Below are 19,910 nucleotides of genomic sequence, written 5' to 3'. Positions count from 1 at the left end.
TGCCTGTTTGACATCAGCCCAACAGCACTCAGGTTGGATTGGAACAGAAGGTAGGAAATGGATAATTGCATAAGGACTATACAGATCCCCTGAGAAGGGGAATTATACCCTTAGGTCATTGTAGTTGTGGATCCTGGATGCGTCATGTAGATTATATATTGTGGAGACATTTAGGGCCAGTATTTGGCCTCATGAAACTCTATTAATATTATTTAGAATACTGTAGTGGGTAGAGGCCTCAGTAAGGATCAGGGCTTATTGTATTAGTGCTGAACAAATAATGAGTAAAGAGACAGTCTCTGCCCTAAGTAGCTTTCATATGTAGCCTTCAACAGATTTGTCAATCATATAACAACCCTACCTACAATTTAATGACCCTAATAACTATGTGTGCTTTATCAATTTAATTGTAAGGAGGTATTACACCACGACCATTCATCACTAAGCATGCCAAGTAAAAAGAGAGAGAGAGAGAAAACACCACAAAAAAAAAGGAGAAGCAAATTTGAGCTGCATCAGTCTAATCAATTCACCCCTTAGCTTCCTCTCAGCTGTGTCCCCCTTTTTTGGTTCTTGAAATTAAAATAAATAAATCCCCACATAACCTTGATCTGAGTGAAATCATCATATAATAACCTATACATTAAATAGTTATTGGAGATGATCTTCAGCATGTCCTCATCATTATTTTCTAATGTAGTGTGTAAAGAAAAAACAATTTGGACTATTAAGCATATGTGCTATTTAGCAATGTGTGCAAGAGAAACAAACAACCATATGTGACAGACTGATGAAAAGGCTAACAGTCAATTTTGTAAACTTAAATATGTGCCAAATGTGGGAGTCTGATTCTGATCCTACACGTGTGTCAATCAGAGGTAATTTAACTGAAATCTCTGATATTACACTGGTACAAATCTGGTAGGAAATCAGAATCACGGACCAGAGAGCTAAATGGTATCCCAAACTGAACCTAAAGTAGTCAGGGTCCTTTTCTTTTAAATAAATACATACATACATTTTTCTCTTATTTAATGTGGCACAGTGTGAGATTTTTGTATAAGTTTCTGTGGTTTTATGTGCAAACATGTCCACTTTAAATGAAATATTTGCTACTTTGCTGAAAAGTTGCCTTTAATTTTCCTCCTATGATTAATATCTAAGAATTATTTTTGAAGAAAAAGTTTTATTTTCATAGCCCTCTTGTAAATAATATTTTGAAGCCTATTTCGCTATTTGTGTAATTGTAAACAATGAATCAATCATTTTTCAATAAAATCTATAGTAACCAAGCTAACCAAAAATTCCTTAGACTACTTTGGCTAAATAGATTCATGATGAAGAAAATAAACTGAAAACACAAATCTTGACTAAGCATAATTCTTGCCTTTAGGCATCATCAACACAGATATTTAAAACGTTCAATATTTTTGTAGCAAGACTCAGGTACACTGTTTTTAATTTTCTGTTTGGTTTCATTTATTAAATTAGTAGGTAATAGTGATAGTCCTGGTAGTAATTACACATGGAAACAGAAAACCTGTAGTAAACCTAGTAGCATTTTAAGAATCCAGTCATCATAAATTCATCTGGTATTTACTGAAGTAGCCCTGTTCATAATGAATTCATGATGTATTGTTATCAATGTCACATGTACAATCATTGTTGTTCTACTGAAATCAACATTATTTAATTTACTCAGTGGTAGTGTAAGATCAATTTTGTTTCAGCAGTAATGGTTTGTGTAGCTTTTCTGCATGGTACTTCCTATAATACAAAAAAGGAAGATGTCATTAGATAAAGTGCAGTATAGTATGTGCTTTGAACTTTACTATACACTTTTCCCCCACAATAAGCACAAAAGTAGCCATAACTTTAAGTATATAAGAGCTATACAAATTCAAGAGTGACTGAGATGCAGTTAAGTTAATGTGGCACAAGTTACGTCAGCTGAAAAGAAAATGATGCCATCTCTGTACAAAGACACTATATAGTGTGTTTCATTTCAGTATCTTTGCTTTGTCAGACTTGCTAAAGAAGAAAAAAAAGCAGCATTAATATGCAGAAGGTTTCTCAGATACCAAGTGCACACTTGGGGCATGACAAATAATGAATTAAGCAACAGATTCAGTGGCTTTGTTTGGAAGGGAAAGATGTTCTAACCTGTACTGCTATATTCTAGGAGCTGCACAAGAATGAGTAATTTTATTTTAAATATACGGTATCCAATTTGCTATAGTAATACACAAGGGACATGCAAATTACAGGCGTACTGCTGTTTCTTATATAATTCCAGAAATGAGGGTTACTACAAAGTGAAATCAGAGAGAATATTTTCAGCTCTCTATTGAAGATGTTTACAAGCTCACTCAAAAATCTTAGTTCTACTCCTTCTACTCCTAAATGACTTGGTGTTTCAGGTTATGGCTCATCATTTTCAACAGAATGTATTTTTGCTTGAAATTTTAAAATGCTAACTTTAAAAAATGAGTTATGGCCACTGTGAAATATTACATGTGATGTTTTATTGAACAAGAGTGTCTGATAATCAAATCTATTATCCCTTTTTCAACTTAGGTCCTTTATATTTTTGGGCTTACATGACAGGCCGAGGGCCCAGACTTCCATGAGTTCTTTGAATTGATGGCTCAGACCATCAAACTTCCTGGTCTGACATCAAGTGACATCCCTCAACGTTGTCATTGCATCAGCACTTCAAGCTTCTTCAGACATAAAACAGAAATGTCTATGAGTTTACTGGCTCAGCACCAATGGTTAAAGCAGATCAAAAAGGATGAGGGAAATTCATATATTATAACGTTTGGATGTTTTCATTTATAGATTCCAAAGCCAGAGGAGACTACTGTGGTCATCCAGTCTGACCACCTGCATAACACAGGCCATAGAACTTCCCCAAAGTAATTCCTAGAGCATATCTTTTAGAAAAGCATCCAATCTTGATTTTAAAATTGCCAGTGATGGGGAATGCATAACAACCCATGGTAAACTGTTCCAGTGATTAAACTCTCACTATAAATATTTACACTTATTTCCAATCTGAATTAGTCTAGCTTCAACTTCCTGCCATTGGATCATGTTATACCTTCTTCTACTAGATAGATGATGACCCCATTATCAAATATTTGTTTCCCATGTAGGTACTTATAGACTGGGATCAAATCATTAGTGTCAATATGAACCATCACCAATGGGTCCTTGCCCATCATCTTCAGAAGCCTAACCAATCTTAGAGTGGCATCTCCTGTTCTGGCTCCAGGAAGGCAGCTCATCATCCTGTTGTCCGCTTGTCCCTTGCAGAACGTTCTTTCTATTCTTCTGAGTACTGAATACAAACATAGCTGTTTACAGCATGCAGTGAAGTGACATTTATCATCTTGAATGATGAAAAATGGCACAGAGCAAAGAATGAGGACAAGTGAATGTGTATGAAAGAAGCAAGCTTATAGAAAGCCAAAGTATGTGTATGAGTGTGCACAAGCACATACAGTGTGGGGCTGTGTAGAGGAACAACGCTTGTGCTCCTAACCATATTCCTCATCCATATTCCTTCTGTGGAGAGCCAGAAAAGACAAGAGCCACTGCATTTCCCCTGGATTCTAGGCGGGTGAAGGGAGCTGGATGTGCCATGATTTCATTCTTTCCAGGGGATAGCTAGCTTGAACAATTCCTCTCCTCCCATCAGGTACACATGCTGTTCCCCAGTGGGTATGTAGGCTTGGAGTCCCAGAAATGCCTTACGCAACAGCATCTTCTCAGAATCCCATTTCAAATTCTTCTGCCCAATAATTCCTCTCTCCACTGACCAGTGGCAAAGCAGAAGGGAGGCAGAGCAAAGTTCCTTACATGTGTGTGGTTAGGCCCTGTCTTTAAATAGAAACCATGAAGACCTAAAGGGCAGGGAAATGGGATGCAACAAGATTTTTTTCCTTTTATTTCATTGTCAGATTTATATCTGAGGCACTAAACACTGTGATTTCAATAGCATCTCTTTCACAGGTTCTTTTCGTTTTACTTATCGTATGATCTGATAATCTTATTTCTATTACTACTTCCAATTTCCATCCATAGAGATTCATCTCCAGCTTTGGTTCCTGTATGCTGCCTAATTCTATTTGCAGTTAGTATTTCTTTGTCCCAGTGACACATTTCATTGCTCTTTCTTTTAAACGGCCACTTGCCTGGAAAAACTGTATTTCCTTCTGGAAAATGTTATACTTGCTCCTATTACAAGTAACCCGTAAGATTAATGTAACAAAGATTAGTGAAATATTTCTGCTCTTCTGTCTCCATTTCAGTTGTTATTTTGTGCATTAGACTGTTCTGTTGACTGTGCATTCCCTTCCCCAGCCTCTGTAAAAGGACACTCACCAGTGACAGCCATGGCAGAGCTGAAAGTGACACGGAAGTGAGGCAGCAAACAGGATGGTGTGAGCACAGAAAGAAAGGGGAGGAGGAGATGTGAGCTCTAGCATGTTTGGTTTTGTTGCTCTCTCCACCTGCCCAAAAGAGCCTTCTGCACATAAACGGGGAGTAGAAACAAACATTTTAAAAATTCAGCAATACTATGTATGCTATTTTTTAACAATTACTACAAAAAATTCAAGGTGTCAGTGTACCTCAAAGGGGTCTGTATTACTCAGTGTTCATCCCCATTAATTTTCATCACCCACCAGGTTTCTGTTATGGTCATGACTGCATCACAGCCATCACTTCTTGACTCAAAAGTTTCGCTCCGCTGGTGGTACCACTATGAAAGTGTGTATGTTTCAGTGAAGGAACAAACACAGCAAACAAATTGAATAGTTCAATATGAGTCATCAGCTGCATTTCTGCATACAGAAATTTTTAAAAATCTAAACAGGGAAGTCTGGAAAATCTCCCCCTGAAAATATTTGTGTGTAAAATAAGGCACTTTGGAAGTTAATTAGGAGCAGACAAGTTTTATACTGAATAATATGCTCCCAGAGGGAAAAAAAACATAGTTAAGGGGAATTCAGGGAAGTCTCACCCAAGTTGTTTGAAATAGTTACTATAAGAATTTAATTTTTCACAGAGTGACAAGGAAGGTGGTCAAATTTATCCCTGAGGTAAACCCACTGGCAACATTAGAGATTAATTTTGCCCAGTAAATAAAATATACTGAACATATGACATTACAGAACTTAACTTAAATATTTAGCCAGTCAAAGGAGTGGAGGAGGAGGCATGTTTTTCTGATCTCATGGAATCAGGCCAAGCCACATGTGTGCAAAATGCCCTCATTATTCTGTCTACCTCTAATACATTCAGAAGCAGAGATGTTTCTTTGAGGATTAAAGGAGTGATATAGCAACTCTGGATATAGATCAAAATTGCCAAGAGGAGGAAAACGACTCACAAGAAATACCACAACAGAGAATGAAGTGGCCATCAACCAAAAAACAACAATACAATAACTGTAGATTCCCAAACAATTTAACCACACTACTTTGATTACACTATTAATGTAATATAAATACCCGGAGTATCTGGTTTATAACAAGATAAATGCCAGCACGGAAAAGTTATTAGCTCCTCCATTTCACTATCTGGAATCCAGGGGCCTTGCTGGAAGAGTAGTTGACTGGCTTCTTTCCATTCTGACTAATGAAATATTTATTTTTCTTTCTGAGTGCCAATCCCACCCTTTATTATATGAAATTATTTTTAAAATTTTCTCTACATCCCAAATCAAAGCTGGACAGTAAATACATTACCATAGATGCTGGAACAGTTTTTATAGTGGAGGTGTTGAGAGACATTGAGCCAAACTGTAAACCCTGTATCTAATGGAAATCACTTCAAGCCAGGGGATACTGCCACACCCACAGCACCCTTAGTTCCAGCACCTATGTACATTACTGGCCATTATGGCACATTTTCAGTATGACAGCTTAGATTCTGGAAAAAAGGAGGCAAACTCAGGAGAGGTGGGTATACACCATACATGTCCCATACACTCACCTAGTTTAGTCTGGAATGGACTAAAGCTGAGCTGCCCATGTGAGAAACAGTCTCTTCTCCTCTCTCTGGAACCATTTCCTGATAGGATATGTACACAACAGAGCTGGTCAACATTCTTGTTCAGCAAAACCTTTTTTCCTCTAATAAACAGGACTTTTTTTTACCAAAATGAATTTTTTTGTGGAAAATTTTCAAAGCTTTCTATATTTTCAATGAAAAACCAACATCTGAAGTTTTTCACTGAATACTAAAAAAGTTTTTTGAAAACTGAAAAACTTGGTGGATTTCAATCTTGGCTTTTCATCAAAACCAAAAATGTTTAGAAGAAATTTTTTAAAAATTCAAAAATTCTTAAAGAATTGGTATTTCTCAATTAACTTTAAGGTACTGTTTCTTTAAAATTGTAGCAGCAAACCAGGCATCATGGGGGCTAGAGAAAGATGCAGGCAGAATTTCTCCAGTGAAACACACAAAGAGAGTAGCTGTAAGGATAATGCTGCTTTCTTGATCCTAATCCTAATCCCGGTCCTTGTTCAATGTTATAGAGAGTTGATTTCTTCTAATTCTTTATCGTTGTCATATGATACATCCCAAATCAGGATCTCTTGTAACCACAGATTCTGCAGCCTCAGAACCAACCCTGCCTACAGCCTCTCTCTCATTCCCCAAGTCAGCTGCTGCCTTTTCAGCTCATACAGGCAGCTGGTTAGCCAAAAAACACACACACAGCTGAATAAAATAAGTGGCCTTGCTCAGCTTGCCTGTTCTTAAGACCACTCCTAGCTCGGACACTTATTAGGATGTGATTATTTGGCAGGATATACTCAGCACAAGCCTGCTGAGAGCTTATAGAGTAGCTTGGGAAATGATTTTTTTCCCCTTGGAAAAACTTGGCCAAAAACCATTTTCATTTTAGTCAAAATGTTTCTTCCAAATGTTTCTGATTCTGTCAACAAAACAAAAAAAACAAACATTTCTGGTTTGCTGAAATTAAAAAAAAAACACCCCGATGAAGTGAGCTGTAGCTCACGAAAGCTTATGCTCAAATAAATGTGTTAGTCTCTAAGGTGTCACAAGTACTCCTTTTCTTTTTGCGAATACAGACTAAACACGGCTGCTACTCTGAAATCTGTTTTGTCAGTTTCAACAAAGCCAGAATTTTTTTCACAAAAAAATTCATTTAGTCAAAAAGCCATTTTCTGCCAAAACACATTTGACAGAAAATTTTCAAGTAGCTTTAATTCCTAGTCTATCAAACTTGTATGGACTCTCCAACAGGTCTCATGAACCTAAGCTATTTGTAGCTATACCAAAGGTTTTGATCATTCCTGACTTATCTGGTTGTGAATGTGGCATTACAATACTTCTGCTATTGTTAGCTAGGTTGGCACAAAACACATCTGTGACGTGCTGTACCCCATGTTCACCACCTTTATCTGGTTAAGATATATTTTGTACAACGTATGCCTTGTGAGGTATCATTTGAAAACTCATAGTCTGCTGAATATTACTATCCTCTTAAAAGGTATGTAACAACACTGCATGTAAAATTATAACATTTTACAGTGCGACTGTTACTGAAATACGCTGTAGTTCTGGGTAACACCCACAAATCATTTTCTTAAAGACGACGGCACACTAGCATGCCAGCAAGGTGCTAAAGAGCCATTACCTGCTTAACTGGCCATTCACCAGCAGGGGACAAGGTATAAACAAGAAATTTACATTTCATCCTAGACACAGTCCAAATGTCACATACACAGGTAGCTATTTGTCTACGCCCCGGTGGGGAGCTAATCCTCAAAGAGAGGAGAAGGGTATAAAAATAAGAGACAGTGACCTCCATATCACCCATCTCCTCTTCCAGTCTCTCTGCTTGCGGCATCAATGAATACCTGAAGAACACTGAGGGAGGGGTCCCTGGCTGAAAGGAAATTCAGCAAGTGAACTGGTACAGCTTATGGTGAGAGAGATGTCTTGCTTTTAAGTTCATGTAGGTATTAGCTTGTGGTTTTATCTTCTTATTTCTTTTGTAACCAGTTCTGACTTTTATGTCTTATTGCTAGTAATCACTTAAAATCTACTTTTCTGTAGTTAATAAACATGTTTTATTGTTTTATCTAAATCAGTGCGTTTGGACGGCAGTGTTTGGAAATTCCAACTTAGGATAAGAAGGTGGATGCATAATCATTACCCAGTGTTGCCATGATGGACTTACTATGAGCTTGCGCTACCCAGGAGAATACTGAGCAGTGCAAGATGCACATTTCTTGGGAACAAGGCTGGGACTGAAGAATTTGCGAGTGTTGCCCTGTATGTAGTTCATGAGTGGCTGGGAGAGCATTCATGTATTTAGCTGGGAGTGAATTTACTGGCTGATAACTGCATGAGCAGACCAGGAGTGGCTGTTCTGGCAGCAAAGCAATGTAAAAGGCACCTCAGGGTACAGTGTTCAGCAGACAGCACAGTTCAACAGTGCAGATTGTACCCTGGGGAATGTCACAATGTCATGCATGTCTATAACTTATTTCACCAGAGATTTCCCCACCTACTTCATATTCTCTGTAGTGGTTTTACCATTCTCAGCAGGATTACATTTCACTTCAAACTGTTCCTCAATTTCATCCTGAAGAATAAAAATATTGGTCGGTAACAGAACCACAATGCTTCAGTTTAATAAGAACAGAAACATTCACAGACCTTCACATCCCATTTTCATAATATTTTGGTTTCATTCATCTTGTCCTTGATGAGATAGCTGCTGCCAGCTAACATTTCTCAGAATACCACTAGACAGACAAGCACGTATTGTGGATATTGATGATGTCTTCTCATTACAGTATTATATATTCCCTTGAAAATATGAAACTGACAATAAATACTACATTGGCTTTTGATCAAGCTCTTGATCCTGTAACCTACCTCTCTGTTTTAATAATACCTACCTCAAGTTCTTCCAATAGGGTCATAAAAGTACTACTACCTTCATATATATGCTGGACAGTACATTGACTGCCCTCAGACAACCATGGAATTAATGTTTCTTTTTGAAGTGGGTGCATTGTAATTGTCTTCATCAAGTGCAGCCACAAAGTGTTTATAATGCTTTAAATGCAGTCTTTAATTAGCAATGGTAAGATCAGCAGGTGTGCTGGGGAAAATGGCATGCAACACAGCCTATCACTTTTGGATGTGCAAATAAATGCCCAGTGGATGTGATTTTTTTTTTAATTTCGTGGGACACAAGAATGTCTCCATAAAATTGTCACTTCAGGGGAGGAAGTGTTAATTTCATGCAAGTGTAGGTGAAAAATATATTTAATTAAATTTAGTGGCATGAAGTTCATGGAATATATAGTAAGCATAGAAAAACGGCAGCCCTGTTATATGGATGAAGAATGGAAAGGCACATAAAAGGTAAAACCATCACCTGAGTTTTCTTGCACAGTGCTCGTGAAATAATGAGTTTGCTGAGTCAAGCTCGTAAAAATGAATATAAATATAAAACTATGCCTCAAAAAATGAAAAAATCCCAGTATTTCATTTAAAATGAATATTAATGTTCTGGTAACACGGCTGCTGCAAGGTTTTCATAGTTTCCTGCTAACCTTCTCTAGAATTTGCTATTATACACCAAAGGATCTTTCGCAATTATTATTTGTATTACCATAGTGCCTAGGATCCACAGTCATGGCCCAAGACCCCATTGTTTGCACAAACACCAAACAAAAAGATGGTCCCTGCCCTCTTTTCTAGGTGGGTCAAGAGTTTCTCCAATTCATGCCCCCCATCCCTTTTTTGTATAATGCTGTATATAAAACAAGAAACAATGTACTGCTTATCCCAGATCTTTGATTTTTAGCAGGATATGCCAGTGCTTTCCAGCTCTGGGCTCTGTATATTACTTGAATTCACCAAAATGGAAGAAGTCTGTTTCTGCTCCCTCTTTGCCCACCACCAATAAATTCTGACCTTTTTATACCTACTAGTATACTATGTGCACTCAGGTAATTTCATTAACATACGTTAGTTGGAGGTATCAGTGTTTGTTCTATAAGCTTGTGCTCAGTATTAACAGAAAGTAAGCCCAGGGCTCTTCCTAATTGAATGGATATCTTGTTATTTTAGGCATTAATAGGCAAATAGATTTACCAACGAGCTGATCAGCTGTATAATTAAATACATTGAGAAGCCATATCATACCTGAACATGAAAGGGGAAAGAGAAATCTGCTCTCTGCAGGAAATACATTATGCTGCTTTTACAGTATTTATTGTAAATAAACAAACTGATATGTTGGTCTGGTTTATTAAAAAAAAAAGGCTACAAAAAAATTATTTGTAAGCAGGAATAATATAAGCATCAGAATAATTATTGCAAAATAAATGTGCGTAACCAGAGAGTCCATTTTTGATAAATTAATAAAAGTAAGAGAAGCATCAGATTACAAATATCCTCTACAATTCTTGTCGCTACTTGTGAGTTGTAGAAAGACACCTGGCTTTTATGGCAAAGTTTGTTGTCCTTTACATCGTGTAAATCTGGAGTAAATATATTGGTTTCACAGGTTAGCTGAGCCTTCCTTGCTGAGAGTTCCCGTTGGGATATTAGTCAGCATTCCTGAGGAGATTCCCATGTGGGGTTTGTCATGTCAAGCATGACAAAGCAACAGAACCACTGTACTTCCACTGTGGGGGGCCTGCAGAGAGGCTGAGTGAGAATATCCACACTCACTGCATGCTGCAGAGCCTCTCTCTGCAGCAGCTTACAGGGGTGTTGTGAGAAGAGCATGGAAATAGCCAGTAAACTCAACCTCTTTGTAGATCCACAGGCTTCACTGTCCCTCCCTGCAGTTCTGTAAGAGAAGTGCAGAGACCCCAGCTCTTAGTACAGCTTGTAATCTACAGGTGGGGCTGCACGTTCTGTGCACGCCAAACTCCCAGGGAGATAGAGGGGATTCATGTCCCAAGCCCAAACCACCGTAGATCCCCTGCACAAAACTCCATCACTAGGATGATCAAATTTGGCCTTGAGAAGGAAAGAGAAACAATCACAAGGACCAAATGTACTTACTTATAGATATAAACGAATGCTGGTAATACAATTGCTCACTCAAACTTTGCATTTCCTTCAAAGTGTGAGAAGGAAATGTATTATGAATATGTATCATTTACTCTTCTATTACCTGCAACAAATATCACAGGAAAATCCATCAAAGCAAATAGAAAATTGTCTGAAGTGGAATTAGTATATGCAAAATACATCATGGTGAATTCAAATGAATAATACTTAAACCTTGACTTGATAATGGTTGTGTTTCATTCCATCACACCTAAGTTTTATATATCTTATTCCTCTTATTGGTTCTTTATATTAACTCAGGACAATTCTGTTTTTCACTTTACTCAGATATGGACAAATTTGGTGATTTATAAAATCTGTCCGCAAGCTGTTGAAAATTTTAATATATCCCTGATTTAGACATGTTTTCAGTTTAATTGACATTTTCTTATTTGAAACACAAAAATGTCCATTGAGGGAAAAAAATTAGTTTTCACAGTATCATGGCAATATCAGTAACAGCAGACAATAAATTACCAAACATGATTTCTAGATTAAAGAACTTTCCCCACAAAATGAGGAATTTGTGTGTCAAACAGAACAGAGAGTTTGATGGAGAAGACATATTTTTTCTGGACATAATTATTTCACTTTACAAAAATGAGTCCAATTGTAACAGGATATCACATTCTGAAGGCAGCAAAGTTGACCTGTTTAATAATTAAATTAATCTAATGTAACTATTAATTTTCAAGCTAATTCATGAAACAAAAAAAAATTAATAATGGTACTCTCTCCAGACAGGAGAAAAGACAGAATCCATGAAATCTCACTTTAATGCAGTGAAAGACAGACACTTTCTACTATAAATCTTGAATGGAAATAAGACATTCTATATATTTATACTCCTGCAGCCACAGCTTATGTCCTGTTCACTCAAAGAGAATGAGAGAGGATCTGCAGTTGGGAAAAAGAAAAACAGAGGGGCAAGGGAGGTGTGAAGTGCTGGCTACCTTATTGATAAAAAAAACTAAAAATATATTGACTTTTGTTGAGGTGAATGTCAATAATTATTGACCCAATAGGAATATTTCAAATAAGAAGCTCAGAGATAATACATCAGTCAATATTTTATTTCAGATCAGTGTGTAGTTGTTTTCATCAATAGACAATATTTGTATTTGGGCAAGGAGCTGTTTATTTGTATTTGTATTTGGGCAAGGAGCTGTTTATGAAATATATTGCAGTCACCCATTTTTCAAAATGTTTTTAAACTATCCCAGTCATTTAAGTGCATCATTAAGCCACCTATGCATGAGATCTTCAAAAGCAACAATTTCTTCTGTACAAGAAAACCAGTTATTCAATGTAGAAGGAAGGAGATTCTGCCATTAATTATTTTTTGCCTAGTAAAACAATTGCATACCACCACAAATTCATGTTTAAGTATTTTTGTGATGCTAGTGGGACTCTGTAGGTTGAGTGCTCAGATGTCGCTAGCCAGAGACAACATGAGAACTCTCTCAGCTGGGGCTGGCTGTCATGGGTATATTCCCACTGCCACTGTCTGGCAACTGGCAGAACATATCCAAGGATACAAAGTTCTTTACAAACATAAGTTAATCATTGTAATTCTAACTGATAACACCCTATGTTATAGATAATGAAACTGAGGCACAGATGGGGTAAGTGACACACACAGCAACTCAGAGAAATGAGTGGGAATAGATCCTGGGATTCCTGAATCCCAGTCCTGTTTTAATCATTAGAACACACACCCATACGGAGATAATCTCCCCTTATATCAAATTCATTTGGTTTATCACATATTTTAGGGGGGGAGTCACATTTTTTTTATTTTCTCTAATAAACCATTTGAAACAGGATCGGTATTGCTTTGGTTATGCTCTTTTGTATAGTCCTGTAGAATTTTTACCAAGCGTGGCCTGTGAGGTTTCTTTCCTTCATCTTTTTGGTTAATCTAGATAATTTTGGATCCAATTTTGCTGCCATCAGCCATTTTTACATCCTGACTAGTGAATTAGTGTACTTGGTGCGTTACAATATTTTACTGAAATATCAACTCAGTTTTCATTGGAGATGGAACTCTGGTCTCAAGCTATGTACATTCCATATCTGTGGAACCTTGGCTAAATTTTCATTTGCCCTTTCATTGATAATTATGGTATTTGTCTGGTCATGATAACACACAATCATTCAGCTGGGGGAATCTGTAGAAACCTGAAGATCACAAAGAGCTATTATTTCTTTTAAATCTATATGCAATGTGATATGTCAAAACACGCAAAAGGATAAACTAAAATTAAGGCTGCTACAGAGATGAAGTCTAAACATCATTAATCTAATGTAAAACAGTTACATAGCAGCAATCAGAGACATGCATTCACTGTAAGAATTGAGACACTCAGCAGAGGAAGGTCAGCAAATTGGTAATATTTTAGAAGGGAAAAAGTTGCTCACAGCTTTTGAAGAGTTTAGGAGTCCTAAAAATATACTAGGGGCCCCATCAGTTACTATCAGCTACCAACATTTCAAGCATTTAAGATTTTACTTGGCAAACATTGAATTATTGTCTTAAAGCATTTCTGGAAATGATTCAAGTAAAAAAAAAAAAAAAGGTGAGTTTCCAATTACAAAACACCCCTAAGCATTCCTACTGCTGCTAAAGTGGCATGCTCTTGTCATTTTCTGCCCCATATGTCATTCTGAAAAAAGTGGCTGATTTTCCTAGTTTTAAGGACTGTTGTGAAAATATTGCATAAAACACACTATCAGCTACTTATAGAAAAGCACAGGTTAAAAAGAGATTAAACGAAAAATAGTTTAATTTACAATGGGACATAATAACTTTGGATTCATCTTACGTTCAAGACTCACAGGCACATGAAGGAAAACCTACCAGCGGCGGAATACATTGCAGCTCCTTTAGAAAGGATCAAGAATACTGCTAAGTAGTTGCAGCACTGAGTGAAACTCTACCATGCCTTATCTCCGTGTTTCAGGAGCTAGATGTTTCAAATACAGCCACTTTATTGATACTAAATTCTGCAAGCACTAAATTTAAGGGAGGCACTACTGTCAATAGTCACTGGGACTTGGCTTTTGAAGGAAAGGGGAATTATGGAAAATGTAGTCCCCAGGGAAGGATGGGGCTGATGGTAGGTGAAGGCTCAGATGGGTCACATGAGAGATGGGTCACATGACAAGGTTAAGTAATTAGCCCAAATTCATATTACAAGTCACTCCCAGAGATGGGAACACAACACAAAAGTACTGATTCCCATTTCCCTGATCTATTCACTAGAAGATACATTTCGTCCAATTTTAAGGCACTTCCCTCTTATTTGTATTACAGTAGCTGTAGTCATTGATCAGGGCTCCACTTTACTAGGCACTATACAAACAAATAATAAATAGATGGTCCCTGCTCCCAAAAACTTACAATGAAAATATAAAGTGAGACAACAGATGGATGCAACAGACAGTCAGGGGTGGTGGGAGAAAGCACAAATCAACAATGAGACAACCCCTAAATGGGATACATAGTGCTTACTGAATTATTTTCTCTTGTTAAGCAGATAGTCTGTAAGCTTTATTTGTCATTCTACAGTAGACTGTCACGTTGCAGTTACATAGCATTTCGGCAACAATTTCAGTAACAGCAATACCACATGGGTCAATTTATGATCCCTTTTTGTTCTGTTCTACAATGCATTCTAAGATCAGAGAAACAGCTAATCTATATGTCATTGCCTCAGGCTGCTGTTTTGTTTTGTCAGTCCCCCTCCCCACCCCCACCTCCCTTTTCCCTTCTGAAACTGACTTTAATATATTTAAGAGACTTAAAAGAACTAATCATGTCAAAGTTGTGACAAATCAGTCAGACTAACTACAAATGAGGTACAATATTGCTTTAGATAGACCAATTTTCCTTGGTATTAAGAGTGATCTTAACCTTGAAGAGCTTGGTGTAAATATTTACCCTTGAAAAGAGTGGTTCCATTTGCCCACCAGCTTAGCTATTTAAAAAAAAAAAAAAAAAAAAAAAAAGCTCACCAAGACAAATAATGCCATATTTTTACTCAAATTAGATTTCAAAGAAGGGGAGAAATGGAGGAACAATTAATGTCAAACTGCTTCTCACATTACCGACCCATCTGGTTTCAATTTTTTCCTTCTGGCAACATCTCATCAGGAGGCTTGGATGATGCCATCATTGCAGAGAGAAGTTGCTGGTAACAAGTATGAACTTTCAAAAGATTAGACAAGATTAAAGAATTTTCCCTCCTAACAATATTGGCAGCACTGACTATTATGCAACAAGTTTCAGTAGACTGTTCTCCAAGGCCAGTTATGATCTAACAATGAAGTGGTGGTAATCAAATTGTCCTAGTAAACCCTTTCTTCACTTGTTTTTCTTGGCTACCTTGCAAAGGATTCCAGCTGATTATCTTTAATTGCCTTTTTTGGTCTTCAAAGGAAAAAGAAAATCTAAGAGAGCCTTCCCAAGTTTTCTTACAGCATGAAAAACTGGAAATGTGTCAAGAGCTAAACTCCAAGAAAATTCTGAACATAGCACTAAGTATTATTTATTACTTGTAGAGTGCCATTTTAAAAAGCGCTAATTAAAAAAATATAGGAACTTTAAAAGATTTGTTCTTCACTTTACCTGTGAGTTGAAGGATGAATTATGATGCAATTGTAGCCACTCCATAGTTAAGATTGTAACTGAGTTTTGTGAGCTTGATTTGTGCCCCATCCCCTCCACAGCACACCTACTCATTCAGCCCATTGGAGTTTTCCTTACACAAAGACAGCATCCTTTCTCACTTTCAAGTTACTGATGTAAACCAGATATTTCTTGCCCATATTTTCAAACACATGCACTTCCTGTCAAACAATCCACATAACCCACATGTTCCCTAAGCTTTCATCCACTATTAATCAACACAGCAGAAAAATATGATAAAGTATTCCTGTAAAACTAAGAAGTTGCTAGTTATATAGGGCTAGATTCCCTGGTGCAGCAAAACTGCATTGAGAGGGACAGGGCAAGATGGAAGATGGAGAATACCGGTCAAGATGGTCAATTATTTCCCATGATCCCAAAGTCTGTCTCTGCCAGAGTTACATCAGTGCAACTCAGTTCATAGTCCCAGAACTTCTGGCCTGAGCAACACAAAAAGAAATGGCCACTCCAATCTTGCCATCTCTCCTGCTCACCCAGCCACATAACGAGCAAAGAGATCCACATCGTACACAGAGATTGGGAGCAGTAAACAGGGTAGGAAGGCAAATTAAGTAGAAAAATGCCTGCAAAGCTCCTCAAATTACCATGAGGACAGACTGGATGCCAGACCCTGGCCAGCGTCACAGTGGGTACTGAGTGCTGGTCATAATGCAAGCGTAACACACACGCTGATATAGACAGAATGCATAAGATCAGGAAAGGTGGTTGTGTTAAATTGCACCAGGCCCTTATGGTCAGTCTGTATTCCCCAAGACACTGAGGATGAGCAAAGAATACTGGCAGGCTAACCAGTCCTGGGACTTGATGCACAATTGAGTCAATCAGAAAACTCATGGCAATCAAACTGTTTTTAGTCGGATGTGAACTCCATACTCCTACCTCTGGTTTAGATTAGTTATAGCAGCTATATTTGTTACTGAGGTGATAACATTTGTCTCTGTCATCCTTACAAAGAAGAATGAGCCCACATCCCAAACCTGTGAGTATGGACATGCAACCACAGCATAATCCATTGGACAACAAGCACACTGTTTGGTTGGACTCTGAGTGCAAAGCCATGCAATTCTCCTGCCATGGCATCTCTGGGATAAACTCATGCCTGCATTCTCTAACCATTCATTCTGGCACAGCCCAGGTTGTTGTCTCATCCATTTGTGTGAAAACAATCTAGGATTTTGTACGGATTTAATCTGGTCATTCACTCTAAACAGGATTTGGCTGTGATCTTGCGAATGTTCCAGGGGATTTGCCTCATAGGTGCAACAGTTTTTGACTATCCAGAAGATGGAATGGAACCATTCATTTTAGTTGCTGGTGTCTAATCAGCAGGACCCTGCCTTGGAATGGTGGTTTAGTAGGGACCAGGAGGCATTGGCCTTGACCAATTGAATTTGCACAGCAAGGAGACAGCTTCCCTGTCTGTCATAAATTGAGGAACCCCTCACCTGTATCCTTAACCGTCGCACAAAAAAGGGTAGTAAGGATCTCAGCTGTGGAGGGAGATTATAGAACAGTTAATACATGGAGGTGAAGCCATGGGGCCTTCAGGGCCATTGTCTGCAATCCCAGTTCTGTTACAATAGGGGTAGGATTATGGTTGCTAAAGCACATCTGTTTGTTGTCATTAACATGTTAATAATGTTGCATCCATTAGCTTTAACTTATACGGAGTGTCTGTGTCTCATTCCTTGTTGTTGTTCAGGAGGTTGCTTTGAAATTAGCCCAAGTAATACATTACTTCCAGAGTAGTTATAAAATATTTAGAAGAGGGCCACATGTACAGAGAAAACAGGATAGAAAAAAAGATCGCTTTCTTTCATAAAAAGTTCCCTGGTATTTCCCCTATATCATAGAATTATAGCTTTTGCAGCATACCCCATTTAGAACTCTAGCTGGCATTTCCCAGCATTTTACAACAATAGAAGTTTATTGTATTAATCACTCTCCAACTCAAATCATGTCTAGAATATGAAAAGGGATTCAGTTCCTGAATAAATTATGCTCCCCAAACTTACTGCTCTTTCCACACTGAAATGGACATATCTACATATTACTCTTCCATTGTTTTCTCAGTTTGATTCTATATGTTAAGGGTGTATTATTCTGAGAACAGGGCACATGATGTGTGAATGACTGTAGATCCAGCCTGGGAAAATCTATTCTGGTTAATAAGATGCAGGCTATAACAATTCAAAACAAAAGACTTTTGTACTTATTTGCATGACAATACCCAGCGTGGTTTTCCTGTACGCTAGCACAGACCTGGTGTCAAAGCTCTAGGGAAAAGAACAAACATTCTGAGATTGTGTTTGCAGCAAAAAGTTTTCTTTTCTCTTTCTTTCTCTAACACTTTGCTTTGCAGGTGAGAACTGTGATGATACACCCACTTTTTGCTTCCAGATTTTTTTGTGATGTATTTTGTACCTCCCATCCATCTACATGCTAGTTATTTATATATCACCAGTCACCATACATTATCTAGATGCAGCTATCTCATGTAAGTTCCAATCTTATTCCTTTTAGAGTCACTGGGAGTGTCAAGCTGTCTGAAGTGGCTCAGGAGTGTGAGTACCAACCCCAGGGCATACTGTTAAGAAGCAGGGCACAAACCCCAAACTGGCTGTGAGTTCTACACTTAGATTTCACCAACCAAGTATCAAGTGTGAACTCCTCAAGCACTGCAACAGCCTTAACATGGAGTCACAGACGGACCCCTTGGCACTCCTATCTTGCCACCCAGACAAGCTTGCCTTTGTGATAGATAGTTCCTTACAGCAAAAATCACAACAATATTTAGGTTACTCCTAGTCCCAAAGGACCAGTCACTTCCCCAAGGTCAATTGCAACTTAAACCCTACACAACAAAGACAACTCTTGAAGCCAATCCTATAATAAATTAACTAAAAAAAAAGAAATTAGAGTTATTTACATGGTTAAAGCAAGTAAACATACAGACACAAATAAGTTATGATCTTAGGTTCCAAAAGGTAATAGAAGCTGCTGTAATATGCAAGCTCCATAGTCCCCTAGAGATAACCCAGGCTAAGCAACTGGGGATCCCTTGCTTATGCTTAGAAATTTTGCCACCCCAAACTCCAAGCAGCACAGAGATCTAGTTTCTTCCTGTCTGGGATTTTTATTTCCTTTCCCCATGGTTCAAAATGATGGGACAAGACCACATGCACATCTCCTTTTGGTCTTTGATATTTCACAATGGCTTATTTGCTTTCAGTGGGCCTTCTTGGTGGGCAGGACCTAACACCTTCTGTAGAAAGACCGCATTTTACATCTGATGACCTGTTTGATGACATACACAATTACAGAGTTTGACAATGCAAACACGCAATATAAACTTAGAGCATGGGGTACAGATGTTATAAATGAGATTACTACATGAAGCATCCTACAAGAATTTCATAAAGTCTAAACTCTAAACACATTCTTATAAACCTAACATCTATTTTAACAATGCTAACACACAGGTGAGCCAAAGTGGTTTCCAGCTATGGATTGGTCAATGTTCAGTTGAGGCCTAGGGGCCTTGGCATGAGCTGGCACCTGATCTGCCAGCATCACACAGAGTATTACCAATGACTGGGGAAGGATCAAGGATCACCTTACTTCAGGTTTCAGAGTAACAGCCGTGATAGTCTGTATTTGCAAAAAGAAAAGGAGTGCTTGTGGCACCTTAGAGACTAACCAATTTATTTGAGCATAAGCTTTCCTGAGCTACAGCTCACTTCATCGGATGCATACTGTGGAAAGTACAGAAGATGTTTTTATACACACAAACCATGAAAAAATGGGTTATTATCACTACAAAAGGTTTTCTCTTCCCCCACCCCACTCTCCTGCTGGTAATAGCTTATGTAAAGTGATCACTCTCCTTACAATGTGTATGATAACCAAGGTGGGCCATTTCCAGCACAAATCCAGGTTTTCTCCCCCCCCACCCCCAACACACACACAAACCCACTCTCCTGTTGGTAATAGCTTATCTAAAGTGATGACTCTCAAATGGCCCACCTTGATTATCATACACATTGTAAGGAGAGTGATCACTTTACATAAGCTA

The 19,910-nt window shown here is 38.0% G+C and overlaps 1 long non-coding RNA gene across 1 annotated transcript; it reads right to left on the bottom strand.

Moving 5' to 3' along the window:
• Positions 1 to 1,478: 1,478 nt before the first annotated feature.
• LOC140909956 (uncharacterized) lies at positions 1,479 to 6,172 on the bottom strand. Its single transcript, XR_012158388.1, has 3 exons — positions 6,004 to 6,172; positions 4,390 to 4,534; positions 1,479 to 1,767 (listed from the first exon to the last, which is right to left on the bottom strand). It is a non-coding gene; the product is annotated as an uncharacterized lncRNA (long non-coding RNA).
• Between the last annotated feature and the right edge of the window lie 13,738 nt (positions 6,173 to 19,910).

This window comes from Lepidochelys kempii, chromosome 4 (assembly GCF_965140265.1).
Source record: "Lepidochelys kempii isolate rLepKem1 chromosome 4, rLepKem1.hap2, whole genome shotgun sequence".
In the NCBI taxonomy this organism is placed as follows: domain Eukaryota; kingdom Metazoa; phylum Chordata; order Testudines; family Cheloniidae; genus Lepidochelys; species Lepidochelys kempii.
The sequence above is the reverse complement of the archived record's forward strand: the minus strand, read 5'-3'. Positions and strand labels throughout refer to the sequence as shown.